Source organism: Molossus molossus, unplaced genomic scaffold (genome assembly GCF_014108415.1).
Source record: "Molossus molossus isolate mMolMol1 unplaced genomic scaffold, mMolMol1.p scaffold_m16_p_22, whole genome shotgun sequence".
Classification (NCBI taxonomy): domain Eukaryota; kingdom Metazoa; phylum Chordata; class Mammalia; order Chiroptera; family Molossidae; genus Molossus; species Molossus molossus.
The window spans coordinates 17827151-17846810 of record NW_023425358.1 but is presented as its reverse complement, the minus strand read 5'-3'; the positions used below and the strand labels follow the sequence as shown (position 1 = coordinate 17846810).

The window sequence follows — 19660 nt, the reverse complement described above, 5'->3', positions numbered from 1 at the left end:
TTGATAAGGATTGCTGTGTGAAGGATTACAATCATTAGTTGATACCATATGACCTCTCACTTCAAGGTGGCCACCAGGACCAGGTGAGGGAGGCAGCAGCCAGCCCCATTAGACCCCTCAATGGGTTAGCCTCTGATCTCACACCTGAACTGCTGTAGAGGGTCATCTCATGCTTGTATCTAGGTTTGCCCTTGCAAGTAGTTCAACTCTACCCCATGATCCTGCAATAGAATCTATTCTCACTCATCTCTGGACATGTGCCAATGTGCATTCTTCCTCAGGATCACTCTCTAGGGACAGTCTATGGTGCCCCCCCCCCTTTAATCCTCACCTGGGGACATTTTTGCATTTATCTTCAGATAGAGCAAGAGGGAGAGAAGTGTGGAGAGAGAGAGAGAGAGAGAGAGAGAGAGAGAGAAACATCGATGTGAGAGAGACACATCAACTGGCTGCCACCCACATGACCCCATCCGGGGCAGAGGACAAAGTGCAACTGAGGTATGTGCCCTTAGTGGGAACCAAACCCGGGACTCTCTGGTCTGCCGGCTGATGCTCTAACCGCTGATCAAAACCGGCCAGGGTTGGTGTCCCCTTTTGACAGAAGAGAAAACTGGGACTCAGCCAGATAAGTCACCCAAGGGTATACAGGAAATGGCAGCAGACCTGGGCCTGTGCTTCATTTTCAGTTCCCTCTCCCCTCTGTCCACCCCAAGGCAGGGCCTGTGTCACTGTCTTCCTGTTGTCACAGCTGTTGGCCTCTGTGTGGTCCTCCAGCAGAGGCCCAGCCTAACCCACCCTGGTGCTATGGAGGACATGCACACAGAGGAACCCTCAATTGCTAGCAACGTTCCTTTGGTTCTCATTGGCCACCTCCAGCTAGCACTGTGCCAGGTCTAGGTTCACCTCAGGATGCCCATCACCAACCTCTGTCCTGTCTCTGACAGTTTAGGCAGCCTCTTCACAGGTGGGCTACAACCCTGAGAGTAGGTAGTGCAATGGTGTCTCCATTTCACAGCAGAGGAATCATACCAGAGAGGTCATGGATGATGCTGAGATGCCACAGTGTCCAGCTGGCAGAGCCAGATACCTGCCCCTTGTCTTCTGACCACAGACCTGGGCTGAGGCCAACACCCCATCTACTTCTGTCAATGGTCAGCTCCAATGCTTCTGTGCCCACAAGTGGAAGCTCCAATGCTTCTGTGCCCACGAGTGGAATGCTCCTTGTAATATGACCATGATAGTGTAGAGTGATAAGGACAGTGTTGGGTGGAAACATCTGCATTTTACCAGGGATGCTCTAGGATGTACAAAGCTTCAGTTACAATGATGGAGAAGACAGAGAAGGCATTGATGCCTTTTAAGCACGGGAGTGAGGGGCTCCTGGCTCTGAGGCCCATAGATGGGCTCCCCCTGAAATTGAAACAAAATTTGACAGACAGCCCTGGGATGCATTTTGCTGAGCATCCCATGCCTTCAACGAGCTTCCTTCCCAAAGGCATTAATGGGACTCTGGCCTTAACTGGGCTGGTTCCCTCTCACCTCTCTGGTCTGGGGGACAGCTCTTGGGCCCTACTTCCTCCCCTCTCTTCCAAGGCAACCTTCCGTGGCCAGAATTGCCAGGGACCCTGAAGAGTTGGGCATGCCAGCAAAGGATGACTAACGCCCCTCCCATCGCTGCACAAACCTCACCCACCGGTGTAAAACGTTAGGGTTTGCACATCCCTTTCACACATTCTAGTGGATTGTCGCGACAATTTAGGGAAGCGGGTGCCACTAGCTCCACTTTGCAAAACAGGCCCAGATAGTTGCCCAAGGTCGCGAAGCTCAGAAAAGGCCAAGCTGGGTTTGATTTCGAGCCAGAGGAGGCGAGCTGGGGCAGGGGCCATCCACCGCTCTCAGGCTCGGCTCGGTCTCTAGAGCTGCCAAAAGCAGTTCCACTGGGAGGGAGCCCAGGCCTCGGGGTAACCAGGTCTGGGGTACGCCAGTGCCAGCAACGCGTGCCGGGTGCGGAGCGCACCGAGTTGCGGAGCTGCGGTCCCGCCCCTGCCTTTCACCATTGGGCTGCAAATGCGTCCGTCAGCCGCGCGTACCCAATGAACAGCGACTCGGCGCTCGTGGCGGGGCGGTGGCGCCCGGCGCGTGGTCACCGGCGGGCGCGCGGCACCCCCGCCCGCGGTTGGCTTGGCAACGCGCTGCGCTCGCGGCTCCGCCCCCTGCCGGCGGCGGCAGCGCGGGGCGGGCGGACCCGCGGGCGGCGGGCGGCGCGGGAGAGCGGGCGGAGGGAGCCAGGGCGGCCGGAGTGTGTGCGCCGCCCGCGGTCCGGTCACGTCCCCGCGCGGGCGCCGCCGCCCGCGTCGTGCGGAACGAGGGCGCCGCGGCCCGCGCTCGTCACCCTGCCCTCCCGCGCCGCCCGGAATAGCTCGGCGGATGCACGGTGCTGCGGCCCGGAGGTGAGTGAGTGGACCCGCGGCCAGGGCGTGCGGCTGAGCCTTTGGGGGCCCGGGGCGCGGCTGGGGCATGTACCCCACCCCCACCCGGGGCCCCGCCCGGGCCTTTGTGCCGGGGATCCGCCCGGGCTGGGGTGCCGGGCACAGCGACAGGGATGCCCGGCCGGTGATGCCCGCGAGGTGGGCAGGGGTGGCCGCGGGCCTGGCAGGTGCTGGGGACGGGGCACCGCCGGGCCGAGGAGCCGGCGGGAGGGGGCAGCGGCGGGCCCGGGATAGTGGACAGCGGCCGCTGGGGATGCCGCGCTACCCACCCACCCCTCCCCCCTCCAGCAGCTGCTGATGCGGAGCAGGGGCTGGGCCGGTAACCTGCGGGAGCGGCGCTGAGGCAGGGTCTCCCTCTGGGGGGAGCGGGGAGGTGGCGACCAGGACGGCGGGAGCGCCGACGCGTGGCCTTGGCTGAAACCGAGAAGAGGGCCCTGGAGGCCTGGGCCCGAGGACGCAAGGCTATGTTTTCGGTCACCGCTCTTGCAGTGAGCAGGTTGCTCCAAGGCATTTGGAGCAAGATGAGTATCGACCCACTGCGATTTTGATTTGTTCCTGGCTCAATATTTTTTTCCCTTAAAAGGCGGTGGGGGTGTTTGGGGGGAGGGGAAGGGCCTCGGGGCTGGGGCTCGGCATCCGAGGGGACTCTGTCTTCAGGATGTGCTGAGCCTCTGGGTGATGACAGGAATCCGCCTAGGCCGAGAACTGGGGTTCTCTGTTACAAGGATGGAAAGGCTGTGCGAGACCAGGGTTCCTTGGAGTCCTGTCTGAGGATGGAGGGACCTGCCTGATAGGCACGTTGGCGGGGCTTCAGGAGACAGCCCAGCCCCTGACCGGCTCTTTTTCTGCCCAAGTGATTTCCCTGCCCTGGGGACCGAGTCCCGCTGCCTTGGCTCTGTCTGGAGGTAGCTCCTTGGCCAAATTCGATTAAGCAAATATTTACTGAGCGTTTGCTCCCCCAGGGCCTCGTGCTAGGGTGGGAGTGGACTGGGCCTGCCCTCCAGGGACTGACTCACCAACCCACAAGGGAGCAATGTCTCTGCTTGGGTAACCCAACCCAGAGTGTGGGTGCAGGGGTCTCAGGAGGGTCCTCAAAGAGGTGACCCAGGCTAGGGTCAGACAGGCCTGTGGGCAAAGTGACATTTGAACTGGAGCTCGAAGGACACAGGCACAGTTGGGGTGGGCATTGCCAACAGAGGGGAGAAAATGGACCAAGGCTCAGAGAGAAAATGGACCAAGGCTCAAGCAGTTGGGTCTGGCAGGAGCAAAGGGAGAGCTTGGGAAACCATAGGAGGTATGGCAGGAAAGGGCTAACTGGAGCTGGGGGAAGAATGACCCCATTGCTTGTTAGCTGTGGCTCCTTCCGTGGAAGCTGAGGTTCCCTCATCTGTAAAGGGAAGCAGCTGTGTAGCCCAGGAGCTGGGGTGGGCCTGGGGATCTTAAAAGGCCTCAGAGGGCTCCTTACAGCCTAGGACTACCTTTCCAGGCACCTTATCCCTTGGGCAAGGCCAGGGAATTGGGTAACCCAACCACCTTGCCCCCTTCCTAGCTAGGATGAAGGATGATGTTTAGCTGTTGTCCCTTTGGAGTACAGTAATCATGTGGAGGCCTGGGAGTCTCCATGGAAGGGCTAATGGCATGGGAGGGCCTGGCCACACTGGTGCTCAGCTGAAGTGGTGTGCCTTCAGCAATGAGATACTGGCATTTGGTTTAAAACTCTTCTCATGTGTCTCTCTAACAGACCTTGGTTTTCTGAGATATGAGGTGAATAAGACATAGTCACTTCCCCTCGGAAGGCCGTGTCACCTTCTGCCATAGATCTGCTTTCTTGCTTGCTCCCAGGGATGTTTTGCTCTCCCTCCGAAGGGGCTGTTTGTTACTCATCTGTTTCTTGCCCTCCCAGCCCCACCCACAAACACACACCTACTTTTGGCTTTGGGTGAGGCCCAGGGTACTGCAGCAAGAGCAGGCAGCCTACCTGCCCTCACGGGAATGCTTCACTCTGCCTGTTGCCCGCCCTGTTCCGGGGGCCTGCCATGGGCTCTAAATTTGGGGCACAGGGATAAAGTCCTCCCTCTATCCAGCTGCTCAGCTCTTCTGTTTCCTGGAGTCCCAAGAGGAAAAGTGCCTTGGTCTGGAGCTCAGGAGTTTCTAGGGCAATTTCAGGAACTCTGGGTAACCAGGTAGACTTGGTAAGGCAGCCCAGGGCCCTGGAAAGAGAGGCTGGTGGATGGATGCTGAATAGCAGGGAAGGCTGGCCTCAGACTAAGGGTGTGGCCTCATCATGATTGTCCTATGTGTACGTGCAATGACAGTGTGCCAGGCCTTCTTCCCTGGACATGAAGACAAGGCAGCCCTGTACTGCCCCATGCTAGCCCTCAGATCTAAACCACTGTGTGGCTGTAGGGCATTCTCACTGCAGCTGACCATGGTGGGGCCCACAGGAACTCTGAAAGAGGCAGATTAAGCACACTGCTCTCCCGCAGCCCCCAGGAAGGAAACCTGGGGTAACTGAGTCCCCCGAGGCAGGCCTCTGAGCGCAATGGTTGGCAGGAAGGAGGGTGAAGGGAAACGGACAGGCATTGGGGCAGACGCTGTATCAGCCCCAGGCAGGAGCCTGAAGTGGTAGCCTGACACAGCTTGTGCAGACTGGGAGGACGTGGGAGGGCCCAGACTCCCCACAGGGTGGGGAGGGGAGAGGACAGAGCTTCAGGTGAGGCATCAGAAGACCTGGTTTAGGACCTGGCCCACCCCTGTTGTCTCTGAGCCACCTTGTCCTCATCCACAAATAGAGCCAAAAGTTCCTGCACAGGTCCCCGCCTCACATTTGGCCCCTGTGAACTCATAGGGACTAACTTACAGAGACTGTCTGACGGGTCCTGGAGCACATGGGAGGAGACATCAGTCCTCCGGATGGAGCCCAAGAAAAACAGAACCTCACACACTATTCATTCAGTTGTTTCTTTGGCTAATATTTACTAGCACCTGCCGAGTGCTAGGCACTATGCCAGGCACAGGGATACAGCAGGGAGCAGAACAGACACAGCGTCCACTTTTGTGGCACTCACATCCGATGGTGGGGGGGCTGACATGACACCTGTGTAACTGAATGCCAGGAAGGACAGGTGCCATGAGAGGGTGGGAAGAATCTCTGGTGGAGGGACCATGTTGGTGCAGTGCCATGGTAAGGCAAAGGGCAAATCAAGTGACACAGAGAAGAGCACCGGGAGGGGGGATGGCAGGTGTAAATGCACTGAGGCCGAACAGTGCAGCTGCTGGAGGCCCCAACAGAAGTCCAAGTGGCTAGCGCCCAGTAGAAGGTTGTGGTGGGGGTGGGAGCTGTGGAGCAGGTCAGGTTGGATCTGCAGGCCCCAGTGAAGCTGGAAACCCTGGGCAGGTTTGGAACAGAGGAGACACTTGAGCTCATTACACTTTTAAAAGACTTGTCTGGCTGATGGGCACAGGGGCCAGACCAGAAGGCTGTTAGGGGCTGCTGCGGCATTTGAGATGAGGAGGCTGCTGACCGACCCATGGGGTGGGAGCAGCAGAGGTGGTGAGAAGCAGTCAGATGGGGGTTATTAAAGAGGACCTGCTGCTGGAGAAGAGGTGAGAACAGCTGTGGAAGCTTGGAGTTGGCGTTGGCTAAGGAAGATGCAGACTCATTCGTGAGAGGCAGAACATTGGGAGTTGGTTTGGACCCCTGGCAGGTCATGGGTGCATGTGGCAGTCAGAGGGGAGAGTGAGTCTGGGACAGAAACCTGGAGTCTTAAGCACCAAGTGTGTGGGAAGCCAGGGGATCAAGGGTAGGTGGGACCAGGAGAGCTAGGCCAGGCCTCGGGTCTTCCACTGCTCAAGTGTGAGCTGAGAAGATTATCCAGAAAAGAGACTGAGGACTGACGAGCAAGTGAGGCAGGAGCACAGCCATGATGGCCACTCAGGGTGTACGAATTCCCAGGAGGGCGGGTCCCCTGCAGCAGACACTGTGGTGACGTGGGGCATGTGGGGACAGGCTACATAACTTGTAGGGTCCTTGTTTAAAATGATTAAGCATTTCAAGACAGTGACAGCAGAGCATTGCCCCAGGCATGGGGCCCTAGGCAACTGCTGCGCATGCCCATGAAGCCTGGTTGGTGGTGGCTGCGAAGACAGTGCCACTGGCCCATCACCCTCTTTCCCCTTCATTTGCCTCCCTTGGGCATGTAGGCTGTGTTAGGCACTCGGGGCCACTGGGGTTAGTCAGAGCCACCCTTCGAGCCTCACCCTGGCCTCCTGTAGTGTGGCTTCTTCCCACTCTGTCCCTTGACCCCCCAGCGGCCTCTGGCAGGAGACACAGCTCAAGAGTTGAGGGCCATCGAGTCCTGTTGTCAGGACCTGGGCAAGTGCAGTGGGCAGCATCACACAACAGTGGCTTCCTTGAGTTTGTCTCTTTTCAAAGGAACCAGCTACAGCACAGAGTTTTGAGTTATTTGCTTCTAAATTAAGGTATAACTCTCTTTTAGAGACATCCCTGGAGAATCTATCAAAAAGTGCTAAGAAGCGAGACTTAAAAACCACCGTGCGGGGAGTCCTTACAGAGCATGTCAGGCCCAGCACTCCTTGCAGGAGCCTGGAGCAGAAGTCCCCCCATCTCCCTGCGGGCTTGTCCTGGCCGTGCAGGTGGGCAGAGCAGGCCTTCAGGAAGACACCCTGCCCCACCGAACCCCTCCCCCAGCCCTGGGATGGAAGTGTGGGACAGTTCCCTGGGTGGGCTGGAGTGGAGGGCTGAGCCCTCACTGAGGCCTGCCCCTGTGAGTCAGGAGCCACGGCCATGGAGGAGAGAGGACTCGACGTGCACATTTCCCCAGAGCCCAGCGCAGACCCAGGCGTTCTCTGGGAGGGCAGTAGAACCCGCTCTAGATTATGGTGGGCAAGTGCCTGTTCGGGGGTGAGGGGGAACAGAAGCTCACTTTATCCTCCCACAACCAGCTCTGCCAAGAAGGGGCCTATTTTTACTTCAGTTTTCTCCTCACAGCTAACAAGACTGAGACCTGGGGAGACGGGCGGCTTTCCCGAGGGGGTGACTGCTGGGCCCCGGGGAAGGGTCCAGGACCCTGAGGGCTTGCTTTCCAGCGGCCCCAGGCGGCCTGCTCCACCGCCGGATGGCCGCCAGGACAGGTGGTCCACGAGGGCTGGCTGGGCCTGCTCTGCCGGAGGCAGCCTAGGGCTGGCCCAGCTCTTAGGGCCTGGCCCACTTTGGCAGGGCTGAGGGGCCGCAGCAAGCCCGGATTCTTTCCACTGGAGAGACCACCTGATCCTCGAAGCTGCTCGTCTCGCCGGCAGTTCTCAGACAGGGTCCACACACATCCTCAGGTGTCCAGGAGAAGGTCTCCAGACCTTCTGGCTCTGTTTTTCATTTTGAGGTCCATCTGGGCCTTCCATCTAGAACAGCACCCATGTCCCACCCATACATATCCTGTACCCCTTGCTGTCCCTGAACGTAAGCTCTGGGAGGTCAAGACGCTTGTTTGCTGTTCACCGCAGAGAATCTGGCCTCCAGACCCCGGCCGGCCCACAGTAGGGACTCAGGAAATGGCTGTTGAAGGGGGAATGAATACTGGCAAGCAGACAGGCCTAATGTGACCTGCTGAGCCACTGTCACTTGGTGGCTGTTGTCCTCACATTGGAGAACAGCTCCTTCACCTCAATGCTCTGCTCCTCAGAGGTTTGCCTTTGGGTCCCAAGAGGTATGTCTTTGGGTCTTACTTAGGTGGCCAGCGAACACAAACCACCCACGTTGAGCATCACTGGTTGGGTGTGGTCAGGGCTGACTGTGGTTCACTCCCGAGCCAGAAACAGGTAGGCTGGCCAGCTTCTCCCACTGTTACCACAGGCCCAGTCCTTGCCATCCGGAACTGGATGCCTCAGGCTGACACCTGGCCCCTCAGGGACATAGAATGACTTGGTCAGACTCAGGGGATCCATGTAGTCATGACATATAGAGACATGTCCACGGGAAACCATCTCAAGAGGGCAAGACAGATCCTGGTGGTAGGAAAGGAACACAGTGCCCACAGTGACCATGTGATGGTGAAATGGCCTTTGCAGACAGCCCCTGTGCCCAAGATGAGCTCAGTAGGGCAGCTCAGTGGAGGAGAAAGAGCACTGGACAGAAAGTAGGGAGACCTGGATTCTGGTCCCGGCCCTGCCTGTGATGCTGGTGCCCGTGAATCAGTCCTCTACACTCGCTGTACCTTGGTATCCGCCTCCTTAAATTGGTCTGGCTCAAGGGTACAGATAGTTTTTATTTTCTGTACCTACTCTGGAGTGGCTGCCCAAGGCACACAGGGTTGAGAAGGATGCTGTGGCTGTGTTGGGACAGAAGGAAAGCAGTCATGGCTGATGAGCGATGTCTGCAGTAGGTACAGGAGGCAGGATTTAGACGTGCTTTTCAGGGACTGGCCTGCCCCACCCACCACGCCCTCACTCCTGCCTGGCCGCTTCAGCTCATCCTTCATCTCTCTTTATGTGGCTCTTCTGTCTGGACACTCACCCTGACCCCAGATTAGGTAAAACTCACCTTCCTCTTCAGTGCTTCCCCAGGGGCATTGTGAGTCTAAACTGGCAACTGAGGTCACTGTTAAATGTCTTTTCCCATGGCAACCTCTCTCTGTACCCTGAATGAATGAATGAACCTCGTGCTGAGCTCTGCTCCAGCACAGAGAACCCTGCCTGGGATTGGGAGACCAGATGACCACAGAAACAAGCTAAACTACGTGCTTTCAACTCTATGTGTTGTAGGAGTGGGGACAGCATGGGAGGAGGGGTAAGTGACACCAAGAAAGCTGTGAGCGAGGTGGGGTTGTGGTGAGGCCTGGGGAGGGAGCAGTCTCCACATGAGGAGCCTTTCTCTGAGGCCATCCACCTCCATGCTGAATGAGGACCTGGCCTGTGTGTCTTGTCCCTCCCTTGCCCACCTCCTTGTGGCACATCCTCCAACCCCAGCTGCCCCAGTTGTATATGGCCTCTGGCCTGTCCGTCCTATCCCCTCTTGCTTCCTGTGGCCCCATGGAGTGACCACCATGACCCAGCTAGCCTGCCACCCATCCCTATCAGGAAATTGCAACGGTGGGCATGTGGTATCAGTAACCCTGGCCCTGAGCTGGGCTTTGCTCTAGCATGGTCGTCCCCCTCACCACCCAATCCTGCTTAAAGCTTCTGTTACTGCCGATATGCTGTGCAAACATATTTCTCGATAAAATGCTGGGAAGAAAAATAGAGTGTTGCCTCCATTATCCAATTTCTGATTAATCAAACTCTCTTTGTCCTCAGCCAAAATCTATTCATTTCCCTTAAACACTGGGCCAGTGCCAGGCATCGATTTCCTCTGTGATAACACCACGCATGCATGCATATCCCCAGCCCTGCCCTGCCCTGTAGCAGGGAGGAGGGCACAGGAGCACTGACGGGGCCGCCCTGATGCCCCCACGCCACCCACCTCCTCTAGGAAGCCCACAGCCACGCCTCGCCCACCATTTCTGCTCCAGCTCCTGGAGTTCCATGGCTGGTCTCAGCCTCCAGAGTGTGCCTTCTCTTGCTGGCTATTCTGGGGCTCTCCTGGGAAGGATGAGGGATGGAGAACCAGTGCAGAGAGGGTGTGAAAGGTGCAGCCTCTGCGGCTGCCGAGGACCGGAGCAGAGGGTAAGCTGCAGTTCCAGGCTCGGGTGGGCCAATGTCACTGGCTAGGAAGGCTGGAGCTGCGCAGGGAAGGTGAGGGCCAGGGCTTGTTAACAGGCCTCCGGGTTGGGTAGGGGCATGCTTTCAGTGGTAGCAACAGACGCCCAGCCCTAGCAGGTTTGCCAGACAAAGGGACATCCTGGGCTGGGGGCTCAGAGGCAGGGCAGTATCCAGGTTTGCCCAGGCCAGGTGGGAGGCAGTCACACATCCACCGTGTCCATCTGGGGGAAGGCTGAGGGCCTTTCTAGAAGACTTCCCAGGAGTCCCTAGCTGTCTTCTCCCCTGCACTGAGCTGGCCCCTCCCTCAGTAGTACAAAGGGCTGGGGTAGATTTATCAGCACCTGCTTCCTGCCAGGTACTTCTTGGCCCATGGGACACATCAGAGACAAACAGACCAACAGCCCCTGCCCTATGGAGCTAGCATTTTGTGAGCAAGATGGGGCGCGGTCAACATGGTAAGCAAGTCCTATAGCATGTTCGAAAGCAACAGTGCTGGAGGTGAGACGTGGGGAATTGTAAATAGGATGGGCAGGGGGCCTCCCGTGGAGGAGCCCTCTGAACCACTAAAGGGAAGGATGGAGTGGCTCTCTGGACAAAGAGGTTCCTCACGGGAACAGGCATGTACTGAAGGGACAGCAAGAGGACCAATGCAGCAGGATGGAGAGTAGAGGGAGCATGGAGGCGGGGGGCAGTCAGAGAGTCAGGGGCCTGTCACAGAGCCCTGGGCCCGGGAAGGACTGGGACTGTGGCTTCTAATGGATGGCAGGCTGTGAGAAGGTTTTGAGCACAAGAGGGATGCTCTGCCTTATATTTTTGTAAGGATCCCCTGGCTGCTGGGGGAACAGAGAGGACAGGAGCTGGGAGGGAGCAGGGAGGCTTTTGAGATCACTGTGGCAATCCAGATTGGGGGTTGGGGGCAGGGGGCAGGGTAAGTGGTTGGATTTGGACACAGGGCTGCCCTGACCTGAGACACTGGGCTCTGTTAGGAGGAAGAGGGGAGGGGGACAGAAGGATGGTGTGCTGGGCATGCAGTAGACGATACCAGTGCCCTCAGACACCCTTTCCTGCTGGCTCACAGTTCCCCTGCCACAGTCATTGTTGCCTGCCCACAGCTTTACCCGACAGAGTTGCCCTGGGCCCTCAGAGCCCCCTTTCCTGGAATGCCTGGGAGGCCCTGCCCTGCCCTCAAGGTGGGACATGTGGATTTCATTCATGCTCCAGAGCTCTCACAGGATCAGGCCAAGGGGACAGGGTGGCTGAGACTACAGCTTTGCATGGTTCCCTTCCTGGCCCCGCCCACTGTGTCTTTCTCCTGAACTTGTTCCCTCAAGTGCAGATGCCCAAGAATCCCGGGCTCAGGCTGTGCTTCTCAAGGACCTCTTTAAGACATGGTTCGAGGCTGCCATAGGCTGGGAGATTCCTGGGGATGGCCTGTCACAGATGGGAGGACGGTGCCAGCCACTGAGAGTGGCCTAGAGCAGCTTCCAATGCTGGGGCCCAAGGCCGCTGGCCTCAGGAGCCCTGCGACACCTGAGATGGCTGATAACGTGCACATCCCTGGGCCCTTCCTCAGACCTGGGGTGGCCCCAGGCATACGCACTTCTCCTTGAGCCGCGCTGGACTCAGATTCCTCAGCCCGCAGGCCTGTATGTTTAGGAAGCCTGGGGAACAGACTGTGGGGAGGTGCAAGGAAGAAAACGGGACCTGATGGGAGGTGGTGCTCACCTTTCGGGCGGGAAAGACAGAAAAGGAGCTGCTGGGAGGCAGGAGGGGCTCAGAGAAGGGCCCGGGCCCTGGCCTGGCCCCATAGAGCCCTCACCAACAAGGGTATGGCCAGGGGGACGGGGTCATGCTCAGAGGCAGAGGACAGGAAATTGCAAGGCAACAGAGACCCAGGATGGTTGAGTCAGAGTCCCCACCCAGTCCAGGAGCCTTTGCTCTGGAAACTAGGGAGCCAGGTTCTCCCCGAGGCAGGGCCCCCTCCACTTGGTTCTTAGTGAAGGCAACACCTCCTCCCTGTGCGGTGGTGCCTCCTTCCCCTCGTATGTGGAACCTTTCTGTTGTTACTTATTTACTCCTGGCCTGATTTCCTCCTGAGTCAGTGTTCCTCAGGCGATGCTATCACATCTTGTCTGGTCAGCCTTGGCGGCTGCAGACACAGAGTCGAGGACATCCAAAGCCACGGGACTGTCCGGGGCCACAGGGAGGGCCTCCCTGGTCCCCTTTAGCAGTACCCCAAGGCCAAGTGGCTGCCTCGCCGAGGCAGAGCCCTCCTTCTCTCATCTACTCTGACTCTGGCTCCAAAATAAGGAGGGGGCAAAGAAAGTGGGCTGCTTTTAAAGGGAGTCCTGCTGTAGGTTTGCTGGTACCTGGCCAGTCAGGTTGGGGGGCCTGGATAAGCTAATCCAGTGGCCATGGCACTGCTGGCTGTGGAACGGCTGCAGCGAACCCCCACACAGTGTCATATGTCCCAGGCCGCTTTCTGCTGGTGCACAGTCAGTAGCAACTTGCATATGTACATGCTACCATTTTTTCCAACGTTTGCAGAAACGGTCATGATAAATGAAATGCAAAGTCATTTAAAAGCCTTACAGAAATTTTGGTGCTCAGAATCCCTTTTACCCCTGTCCCCAGTGCTTGCTGGAAGAATGGACACTCCCCATTCTCATGGCAGAGCATGCTGGCTGTGACCACTGCAGGCTGGATGTTCCAGGACAGTAGGCAACCTGTGCCATGCACTTTGGTCAGTGGTGTTTGTCAGTTGCACTTGTCATTGTGATTATGCCCTTGAATATCCTATAGACTGATGACACGAATGTAGAAAGGGCTTCCATGGAATTCAGATGATGCTCTGAAAAGCCTCAGTGTAAGCTGTGGTTGGGTCGGTGTGGGCCAGACAACTGTGAGATTGGGGTCGGGGAGCCATGACAGCTAGGATTCAGGTCCCGGTTACTTTGCCACCTCACACCGTTTGGAAAATGTCAACCGTCCGCCGCACCTGGTGGGCTGTGGTTTAAGCCGAACAGGGACAACAGCTCCAATGAGTGAATCTGTGCTCTGAGAAAAGATCTTGGCCTGCTCTAAAAATTGGCACATGCATGCATGTTTATGTTTTAGGTTAAAATAAAATGTTTAAAGTACACATTATCATTTCTTATGGCTCTCTGCCTGAAGTCACTTCAATATACCAGCCAGCCCGTAGTCCCGACTTGATGTCAACTTTTGGTCATTAATGGATCATACAAATGTACATGTGATCATGGTAGAATCTGCAGGGTTTCGATTTTTTTATTTAACATTTGGACCGGGAGGGGCGGGCCTCTCTCTCTGAAGAGGCTGTGAAGCATGCTCCACCGCAGACAAGGGGCGGAGAAGGGGATGCTCACCCAGACAGGCTACCCGGGGAGCCCCTCCTCAGGGCCCCCAAAGGACAACTTGCAGGGAAGTGTGAGAGTGGGTTTCCTGGCACGAGGGTAGCTGGGGGCAGGCCTGAGGACCAAGGCATGCTGGTTTCCTGGGGGTGGGAGCTGCACAGTCCGTGCTGTGCCTCCCCACCCAGGATCCTGTCTTATCTTCAGCAGGATGTCAGGTGGTCGGGATAGTGTTTTGGGTGGGGCATGAGCTGGCTGGAAAGGGGAGGGGCAGGGAGGGCTGCCAGGGATGGTGGGAGGGGTGGGCAGGAAGACCCTTGCCACTTAGAACGAAAGATGGGAGGAGGAACTGTAGGCTGGGGGCAGGTGACACAAACACAATGTGGCACAGAGTTTGGGGCCCTTGAGGAGGAGGGTAAGATGTACTGGGGTGTTGGGGGGAGGGGGAGGCACAGGTAGAGGGGTCATAGAGTCCCAGGTGTGTCGAGGGCTTGGGAGTGGTCCGTGAGTCAGTGGAGGCCGCCAGGGCCTGGGAGGCCCGGTGTGGACCACAGTGGAACCTCAGCCACAGGCCCCTGGGCGAGGTCGTGTGAGGTAACGCACTCAAAAGGGAGTGCTAGGGACGCCTGGGGCCGTGCGCCATGGTGTTGGTGTTCGTCTGCTCTGCATATCTTTCACAGAGACTGGCTTAGAGGGAAGTCAGGCTGCAACCAGGGAGGGAGAGGGGAGGGCAAGGTAGGTGTTAAGCAAAAGGCCAGACCAGCCGAGGGCACGGCCAGGGTGGTCAGGGCAGGCGCCTACAGAGAAGCTGATCGCCATAGCCTAGCAAGGGTGGGTTCATGGGCATCCCCTCTGGACCTTCCCAAGGTGAAGTCCTGTCCCACTGTCTAGTCAGCGGCACAAGACACTCTGCTCAGGGTCACACAGGTCCAGGTGGCAAGTCTAGATGAGTCCCCAGGCTCCAGGGGGCTGCCTAGTGCTGCAGCGGCCAGGGGCTCTCACAGGGAGGGAGGCTCTCGCCTGGCCTAAAGGGGGACGTTTGCAGCCAGGTGAGCCGACAGGGCACTGTGGGCATGGGGAGTGGAAGACTCAGCCGGGGACATAGGGATGTGGGTTCTGTGGGGCTCCAGGAAGGAAAAAGAGGGATGTGGAGGCCAGCCTTCTCCAAAGGGCATCTCCTGGGAAGGTGGCCTGTCTCTGGCATCAAGGCAAGAAGGGTTTTTATCTCCTCAGGAAGATGTCTTTTTAGTGCAAAAGTATATGTCGTATCCCAAACCGTCAGAGTACTTGGGATGTGCCAAGCTGGATCCCGCCACATGTTATGTAGGCCAGGCCCACGGGCTCTAAGGTGTAAGGGCCATGTATTGCATTCAGCCTCACGCCCTGGCCTTTCCAGGCAACCACATGTCCAGCATCCACCCTGGGGAGGGGTAACAGATCCATGCTGCGTCCTGGGCGTGAGTTTATCCACCCCCTCACCAAGGGCACCTCCATGGGAGAAAGAGTCACAAGGGGGACAGTTTCTGCCATCCAGCCCCTGGGAGGTCCCCAGGGAGCCATGGGAGGGATACTGCCAGGTGTACCTGCTCTGAACCAGGCCCAGGCCAAGCAGGGTCTCCTACTGCCCTGCCCTTGCTTCTCCCCCACCCAACCCCTGAGTGTCTGGTGGCCACTTCCCTGGAACTACCCCTCAGCCTTGCAGTCACCTTCTGCCACAGGTCTCTCCCCTGTCCTCCAGGCACTGCTGTTTATGAGAGCCGGCCTCACTGACTGCTCAGCCAGAACGCCAGCTCCTTGCTGCACAGACACATTTGTTCTGTCCCATGTCCCCCAGCCCAGAGCAGGGACTGCAGACGGCTCAGTTCCCAGGGGCAGTGAGGAGCAGAGGACCAGTGGTGGATTGACTGATTGCCCATCGAATCTGAGGCTGGAGGGCCTCGGCCAGGGGCAGGTGCCTGTTGCATCCCCAAGCTGGGTGATTTAGTGCTGGGAGAAGCAGTGTGTGTGTGTGGGTGGGGTGGTTCCCTGATGAACAGGCCAATGGAACTGAGCGGGGCCACAGTAGATCGGGGACGGGGAACTGTCCTGAGAGAGGACAAGGGGTGTAGCGCTGCCACCACAGCTCAGAGGCCCTCATCCCAGCCTCACTGCCTCTGCCCCAGTGGTCCCAATGGAGAGGGCCTCTGGACCCAGGATCCCTGTGTACCCCTTTGCACCCCCAGGGGCTGGGCTGCCGCCACTGTGAGCAGCACCCTCCCGAGGAGAGGGGTAATCCCTTTTTCTCTCTCAGTCCTTGGAGGAGAAAATCCCAGTTCAGTGCACTGTACTCTCACTCCCTGGCAGGTGCTCAGCCCTGTGGGTGAGCAAACAGCCGCGGCCTCGGGGCTGGGGGTTAGAGACAGGGCTTCCTGGTGAGCGGCCACAGCGTTTCCTTTACACTCCCCGGGATTTTAGGTGACTTCTGTCTTTGCTGAGTGGCGTTGGCTTTCCATTTAACATGGGAATATCAAGTCCTTTTTAAAGTATATCTGTTTAAGTAAAAAAACGCAACTTAGAGAAAAACGTCAAGGAACTAATAGAGCAGGTAACCAGGTTACACTATTGTCATCAGCACTGGGGATACTTGGGGACCAGAGGAGACATGCCCCAGACTCGGAAAGTGCAACCAGGCCCTGTCGCTGTCCCCACTATGCCCGGCTTTCCTGGGACAGACCCTTTCCAAGTCCCAGCCTGTAGCTGTCCCTAATGGTCCAAGAATGTGGCTACGGCCCCACAAAGAGTCTGGCAGGGCCCTGGACTGTGACCAGGCCATTGGGGTGGTGTACAGTGTGGATGAGGCAGTGGCGTGCTGCCTTAGCGCACCAGCTGGCTAGGTACAGTGGCCCTTGAGCGCCAGTGGCACGCACCATCTTGGAGCTGTGGCACATGTTCAGGCTGGGTAGGGCACAGAGTTGAAAGGGGACAAAACTGCCGGAAGACCCAGGCCAGGCAAAGGACACCAGCTTATCAGAGACCACAGATGAGTCACTGCCACCACGCAGCCTTCTCCCAGCCCTGGGAGACCTACTGAGGGATGTGAACAGGGACCGCTGCGCACGACACTCAGACAGGAAAGGGTATGGACCCTGGGTTCCAGTGCACCAGTGTGCAAGGACCGTGGAAAGGTTTCCTCATCCAGAGGGGAGGAAAACCAGTAATCAGTGATGGCCGCGGATGGAGACTCTACCAGACCTCTGGTTTCTAAAATAGAGCCATGGGGAGAGCTGACGCAGGGACTGCAGTTCCGGTTCCGGAGGACAGAGACCGGGGCCTGCTCTTTAGAAAGAAGATGGAAACACTGTGACTGGGTTTGGGCCTGGGGGTCAGGGGAGACTCCTTCTGACCTGCAAGCCAGTGTGGCCCCGAGGCCAGGAGCAGAGGCATGTGGACCCCATTATGGCAGGGCCTCAACATGCATGCTCCTGCCAGTCCCTGCACACTCTAAGACGTGGTCCTCCTGGGACATGGGGCAGGGACTTCCCTGCTCTGCCTGAGGTCACAGATGCTCAGGCCAGGCCCCTTCTCCTCCCACTCCAGGTCACCACGAGCGACTGCTAGGTGCCAGGGTGGTTCTGGCAGGTGGAAGGGCTGCTGTGACCAGGGCAGAAGGTGTCAACAAGCAGGGCTGAGGAGCAGGGACATAGTAGTGCTGAGTCATAGCCCCTGAAGCGGGGGCGAGTCAACAGCTTCGGGTGGGGGGATAGGAAGGCCCGGGACCTCAGACACTGCCCGTCCCCACAATGGGCTGCACACTGTCCGCCAGCAGGGGCATCAGGCTGGGGTGCGTCGTATCTGCAAGAAGACTGGGACCCATCGGTGCCCCGTGTGTGGTCTCACTCTGCCTCACTGGCCCTGTGACCTGGGTTGCCCTCTGCCGCTGGGGTCCTAGCCCTGTCCACCTCATGGCTGGCCACCTGAGTGGCCTCTGCTTGGGTTTCAGACAAGCCTCTCCATCCATTTTGACGGAGCAGATCTCTCCTTAGTGGGAACAGACTCTTCCTGGGGGAGAATCGCCTCTCTCTAGCGCACCCCATCAGGGCTCAATGTTGAGCGGGCTTTTCTTAGAGTGAGAGGGAGTCTGGAGAATGAAGGGACTGGTCAGAAGGGAGCCCCTCCCTCCCCCCCCCCCCCCCCCCCCCCGCCAGGCCCAGGCTTTCTCCAGCCCAGTAAGCTGATAAGCCGTCTTTCCTTGGAGACCCCCTGGTGGTCTGGCTTGGGCAGTGACCCCTTGGGTGACCTTGGCCCCAGGCTCTCTTCCTTGTGGGGAAAGGCCCAGAAGGCTTTTCAGAGAGCAGTGGGGGCTGACGCTCCACAGCCTTGCTTTGCTTTGCCGTGGCCCCTATCTTGGCTGTGAGAGAGGGCGACAGTGGACACGGGTACATCATTGCTGGGCCATGGGAGGCATGCCTGAGGGGACTCATGGCCTGACATGGCAGGTCAGTGCAGAGCGCCAGAGGTGGCAGCACCATCCTCCACTACCGTGTCCCCACCCCTGGCTCAGGGCTGTCACTCGATGTCTGTGACATGGATAGAGATTTGAGAGAGATGTGTCTGGGGGAAGAGGGCACTGTCATATGAGGGCCGACCAGGCCATGAGCAGTGACCAGGGTTAGGGGCTAGGGCAGGAAGGGTCTTCAAGGGAATAGTTGTGGTGCAGGTGCTGAAGTATCTGGCCTGAGTCTGCAGGAAATAGAGCAGCTTTCAGCCGAGGGGTCCATGAGTGGGCTATGGGTTTCGGGGTCACACCCTGTCAGCCTTTAGGCATGCAGACAAGTAGGTAGGTGACTCGGGGGACTGTGAAGAGCCTAGATGGAGTCTTTCAAGAGCCAAAGTCAAAGGAGTCCCACAGCTGCCGAGGTGCCCCAGCTGGTCCACACATCTGTATTGAGCCCACCGTGGATGCACTGCCACTTCCTCCCAGTGTCCCCTCTCCAAGAATAGCCCCACTTGGGGTACCCTGAGCCCTGATGCACTCCATCAGCAGGTACTGTCCACTGTGCAGCCTGTGTGCCCATCTGCCCTAGCCCTGCCCACACCACTGCCCTCTTGCCTGGGCAGCTTTGTGTGGGAGCCTCTCCTGGTCTAGAAACGCTGTCCATACATGTGGCAGGTCACACACTTCTCGCTCCAACGCTGGCTCGCTCCCAGCGTGCTCAGAGAAAAAGCCAGAGCCCTTACAGTGACCTCCTGCTGTCAGCGCCTCACTCAGCCCCAGCACCCACCTTCCTGTCCCTCAGACTGGCCAGGCACATTCCCACCGCAAGGCCTTTGCCCTGGCAGTCCACTTCCCTGACCTGCTCCGGATCACCTCCGCCTGTCGCCTGTCGCGAGGCTAGCCCAGCTGTACAGACCTGCAGCCTTCACGCCCTGTCCCCGACCTTCCTCTGACCTCAGTACCTTCCCCATCACTGTTTATTTGCCGCCTTTGGTCTGACTCGGGTCCTCCTCACCTGCGGAAACGCAGGCAGGGTCTTTGTCTGCCTCGGTCTCCAGTGACCTCCAACCTGCCCCAAGTGCCGGCTCAGACTCCTGGCCCAGTAAGTCACTGGGACGACAGAAAGCCCCAACTCCTCCACTCGGCCTCTCCAGGAGCCCGTTCCTCCTCTCCACGTGCACCTCTGCTCCCGGCACACCACACGCAGCTGCACGCAGACACGCATGTGCACCTGTGTACTCACACACATGTATGTGGACCTGCATACACAGGCACATATCTAGACCAGTGCACACACATACCCAGTCCTGTGTACGAGACACATGCACAGATCTGCACGCATGCAACCACAGTCGCACATGTGAACACACACAAACCACATGGTCACAACACGATAGCAGATTCCTCCTGCTCAGCCCTGCCCCTCCTCTCACCCTGTGCCTCTGTCCTCTGTCCAGCCCCTCCGGCCTTCCTTCGGCTCCTTAGCCACACTGTGATTTGTCTCCCCTCACACACAGGGCCCCTGCGCAAGCTCCCCTTCTGCCTGGTACTCTTCCTCAGTGATTTCCAGCCAGACCTCTGGCGGGGCCCTGGGTGTGGGCCCTCGGGATCTG

At 58.1% G+C, this 19660-nt stretch overlaps 2 protein-coding genes across 2 annotated transcripts in view; one reads left to right on the top strand and one right to left on the bottom strand.

Annotated features, from left to right (window-relative positions):
- The window catches only part of RSPH14 (radial spoke head 14 homolog), a 73116-nt gene that overhangs the window by 7910 nt on the left and 45546 nt on the right, over positions 1 to 19660 (bottom strand). The window lies entirely within an intron of this gene.
- The window catches only part of GNAZ (G protein subunit alpha z), a 50356-nt gene continuing 33077 nt past the window's right edge, over positions 2382 to 19660 (top strand). Inside the window, exon 1 of the mRNA XM_036276830.1 lies at positions 2382 to 2450. The gene's annotated coding sequence lies outside the window, so the exon portion shown is untranslated. The remainder of the gene's footprint in view (positions 2451 to 19660) is intronic.